The sequence below is a fragment of the Scomber japonicus genome, chromosome 6 (assembly GCF_027409825.1).
Source record: "Scomber japonicus isolate fScoJap1 chromosome 6, fScoJap1.pri, whole genome shotgun sequence".
NCBI classification, from domain to species: Eukaryota; Metazoa; Chordata; class Actinopteri; order Scombriformes; family Scombridae; genus Scomber; species Scomber japonicus.
The window spans coordinates 36,033,168-36,038,167 of NC_070583.1; the positions used below are offsets into that span (position 1 = coordinate 36,033,168).

At 50.2% G+C, this 5,000-nt stretch overlaps 1 pseudogene; it reads left to right on the top strand.

The window, feature by feature from the left end:
* The window catches only part of LOC128359990 (estrogen-related receptor gamma-like), a 12,605-nt pseudogene that overhangs the window by 6,265 nt on the left and 1,340 nt on the right, over nt 1–5,000 (top strand).

The window sequence follows — 5,000 nt, forward strand, 5'->3', positions numbered from 1 at the left end:
TTCCCTGTTGCACCTTCCTCACCGTTCCTCCTCCTCCTAAACCCTTCCTCTTCTCCTCCTCCTCCTCCTCCTCTTTTTTCCCCTAACCCTTCCTTTTCTCCTCCTTCTCCTAACCCTTCCTCTTCCTCTTCTCCTCCTCCTCCTCCTCCTCCTCCCTCCTCCTCCTCCTCCTCTTTTTTCCCCTAACCCTTCCTTTTCTCCTCCTTCTCCTAACCCTTCCTTTTCTCCTCCTCCTCCTCTTCTTTTTCCTAACCCTTACTTTTCTCCTCCTCCTAACTTTCCATTTTCTCCTCCTTCTCCTTCTCCTCCTCCTCCTCCTAACCCTTCTCTTCTCCTCCTTCTCCTCTCTCTCCTAACCCTTCCTTTTCTTCTCCTCCTCCTCCTAACCCTTCCTCTTCTCCTCCTCCTCCTCCTCCTCCTCCTCCGAACCATTCCTTTTCTCCTCCTCCTAACCCTTCCTCTCTCTCCTCCTTCCTCCTCTTTCTCCTACCCTTCCTCTTCTCCTCCTAACCCTTCCTCTTCTCCTCCTTCTCCTCTTTCTCCTAACCCTTCTCTTCTCCTCCTTCTCCTCTTCTCCTAACCCTTCTTTCTCCTCTTCCTCCTCCTAACCCTTCCTTTTCCTCCTCCTCCTCCTCCTCTTTCTCCTAACCCTTCCTCTCCTCCTCCTCCTAACCCTTCCTCTTCTCCTTCTTCTCTCTTCTCCTAACCCTTCCTTTTCTCCTCCTCCTCCTTCTCCTCCTCCTAACCCTTCTCTCCCTCCTCCTCCTCCTCCTCACACCCCCTGTTTTATTGTGACACTTCCTGTTTTATTGTGACAGGAAACAAGCTGATCTCCCCACCTGCTGCTCACTGAGCCCGCCCCCCTGGCTGGCCAGTCAGGATGAATCGACCAATGACAGCGGCCTACAGACGCTGCTCACCCTCTGTGACCTGCTGAACCGAGAGCTGCTGCTGCTGATTGGCTGGATGCACAGATCCCAGGTACACACTCCTAACCCTTCCTCTTCTCCTCCTACTCCTATTCCTCCTCCTCCTTCTTACCCTTCTCTTCTCCTCCTCCTTCTCCTCCTTCTCCTAACCTTTCCTTTTCTCCCCTCCTCCTCCTAACCTTTCCTTTCTCCCTCCACCTCCTCCTCCTTCTCCTCACCTTCCTTTTCTCCTCCTCCCTCCTTCCCTAACCTTCCTTCTCCTCCACCACCTCCCCTCTCCTCACTCCTCACCTCCTCTCTCCTACTCCTCCTCTCTCCTCCTCTCCCTACCCTTCCTCCTCCTCCTCCTACCCTTCCTCCTCCTACTCCTCCTCCTCCTCTCCTCCTTCCTCCTCTCTCCTCCTCCTCCTCCTAACCTCTCCTCCTCCTCTCCTCCTCCTCCTCCTAACCCTTCCTTTTCTCCTCCTCCTTCTCCTCCTCTTTCTCCTAACCTTTCCTTTTCTCCTTCTCCTCCTCCTCCTAACCTTTCATTTTCTCCTCCTCCTCTTCCTTCTCCTCCTTCTCCTAACCTTTCCTTTTCTCCTCCTCCTTCTCCTCCTCTCTTCTCCTAACCTTCCTTTTCTCCTCCTCCTCTTTCTCCTAACCTTTCCTTTCTCCTCCTCCTCCTCACCCTTCATTTCCTTCTCCTCCTTCTCCTAACGCTTCCTTTTCTCCCCTCCTCCTCTTCTCCTAACCCTTCCTTTTTCTCCTCCTCCTCTTTCTCCTAACCTTTCCTTTTCTCCTCCTTCTTCTCCTCCTCCTTCTCCTAACCCTTCCCTTTCTCCTCCTCCTCTTCCTCCCTTTTCCTCCTAACCCTTCTTCTCCTCCTTCTCCTCCTTCTCCTAACCTTTCCTCTTCTCCTCCTTCTCCTCCTCCTCCTCCTCTTCCTCCTTCTCCTCCTTTTCCTCCTCCTCCTCTTCCACCCTCTCCTTCTCCTCTTCCTCCCTCTCCTCTCCTCCTCTTCCTCTCCTCCTCGTCCTAACCCTTCCTCTTCTCTCTCCTCCTCCTCTTCCTCCTCCTCCTTCTCCTCCCTTCCTTCCTCCTATCCTTCTCCTCCTTCCTCCTCCTCCTCCTCCTCCTCCTCCTACTCCTCCTCCTCCTCCTTCCTCTCCTCCCTTTCCTCCTCCTCCTCTCCACCCTCTCCCTTCTCCTCTCCTCCCTCTCCTCCTCCTCCTCTTCCTCTCCTCCTCCTTCTCCCTCCTCCTCCTAAACCCCTTTCCTCTTCTCCTCCTTCTCCTCCTCCTCCTTTTTCTCCCTACTCCTTCCCTCTTCTCCTCCGTCTCCTCCTCCGCCTAACCCTTCCTCTTCTCCTCCGTCTCCTCCTCCTCCTCCTTTTTCTCCTAACCCTTCCTCTTCTCCTCCGTCTCCTCCTCCTCCTCCTTTTTCCTCTTCTCCTCCTTCTCTTAACCCTTCCTTTTCTCCTCCTTCTCCTCTTTCTCCTCCTCCTCTTCTTTCTCCTAACCCTTCCTCTCCTCCTCCTTCTCTTCCTCCTCCTCATTCTCCTCCTCCTCCTCCTTCTCTTTCTCCTCCTTCTCTTTCTCCTCCTTCTCCTTACTGTTCTCCTTCTCATTCCTTTTCTCCTCCTTCTAACTTTTCCTTTTCTCCTCCTTCTCCTAACAGTTCATTTTCTCCTTCTTCTCCTCCTCCTCCTCTTCTCTTTCTCCTTCTTCTCCTTCCTTTTCTCCTCCTTCTCATTCCTTTTCTCCTCCTCCTCCTTACTTTTCTCCTCCTTCTTGTAACCCTTCATTTTCTCCTCCTTCTCCTCATTCTCCTCCTTCTCCTCCTTCCTTTTCTCCTTCTCCTCCTCCTTCCTTTTCTCCTCCTTCTCCTCCTTCTCCTCCTCCTCTCTATTTATACTTTAAATCTGAAACACACTTGATTGACACCTGCTTTGTCCCGCCCCCTTCAGGGTTCTCTGCGCTCTCATTGGTCGATCAGATGTCTCTGCTGCAGAGCGGTTGGATGGAGGCGCTGCTGGTCGGCGTTGCCTGGCGCTCGCAGGTTGCCGCGGGCGACGAGCTGGTGTTCGCCAAAAACCTGCGTCTGGGCGAGGCTCAGTGTCGAGCCGTCGGATTGGCCGATCTGTACGAGGCGCTGCGTCAGCTGACCTCCAGGTATCACGTGATGAACCTGAGCGCCGAGGAGGTGGTGACGCTGAAGGCCATGGCACTAGCTAACTCTGGTACACACACACACACACACACACACACACACACACACACACACACAAGCACAGACACACACATGCACACATGCACACAGTAACAGACACACTCACACACACACACACACACACACAAGCACACACACACACACACAGAGTAACACACACTCACACACACACACACACACACACACACACACACACACACACACACACACACACACAAGCACAGACACACAGTAACACAGTAACACTAACACACACACACACACACACACACACACACACACACATATAGAAACACACACATTAACAGACACTCAGTTTCAAACACACACTTAAACAGTAACAGACACACACACAGTAATACACACACATAGACACACACAGTAATACACACACACACACACAGTAATACACACACATAGACACACACACAGTAACAGACACAAACACACACACACAGTAACAGACACACACACACACACACACACAGTAACAGACACACACACACACAGTAACAAACACACACACACACACATAGACACACACACAGTAACTGACACACAAAATCCAGTTCCAGTAGAAGTTGTATTTTATTTGTGAGTCTTTATAAACTGCAGCTGTCAGCTTGAACATTAATATTGATTTACACTTAGAGAGGACGAGGGGGGGGGCGGGGGGGGGGGGGGGGGGGGGGGTTGTTAGGGTTTTGGGGTGGGGGGGGGCGGCGAACTGATTGACCCCAGAGAGGAGTCTGGGTATTGATCAGACGCTGGGAGCTGCAGCAGAGGAACCGTCCTCATATTGATTCATAACTAAATAACTATCTGAGCTTTCTGGGTCAGTCTGGATTAAAGGACGAGTTCACACATTTATACATTCATACATAGTAACACACACACACATAGACACATATACACACAGTAACACACACACACAGTAATACACACACACAGACACACACACACACACACACACACATTATGAGGATGAGTTCACAGATTTATAAAGGATCATTCACACTGGTTTATATTTTAGTTCTTATAAAAGACTCAAATCTACAGAGGGCTACAGTAACACACACACACAGTAATACACACACACACACATAGTAAGAGACACACACACACACACACATAGTAAGAGACACACTCACAGTAATACACACACACACACATAGTAAGAGACACACACACACACACATAGTAAGAGACACACACACACACACACACACATAGTAAGAGACACACACACACACACACATAGTAAGAGACACACACACACACACACACACACATAGTAACAGACACACAGTAATACACACACAGTAACTGACACACACACACAATATTACACACACACACAGTAATAGACACACACACACACAAACACACACACACACACACACTCACACACACACACACACACACACACACACACACACACACACACACACACACTAACACACTCACACACACACACACACACACACACACACACAGCTCCAGCTGATGGGACTGTGCAGCTGAGGTCTGACGGTGTCTCGCTGTCTGAGCCTCAGATCAATAAACTGTATCGATAAACTCACTACACCATCTATAGAGACGCTGAGTGTGTGTGTGTGTGTGTGTGTGTGTGTGTGTGTGTGTGTGTGTGTGTGTGTGTGTGTGTGTGTGTGTGTGTGTGTGTGTGTGTGTGTGTGTGTGTGTGTGTGTGTGTGTGTGTGTTACACTCCCGCAGGCTGACCTTGACCGTTTCTTGACCTCCTCCTTTTGTCTGTTGGTCACATGATCAGTCATTCATAAAAACTACTACATCTACTACATCACTATAATACTGCAGTACTTTTACTGTAATACTGCATA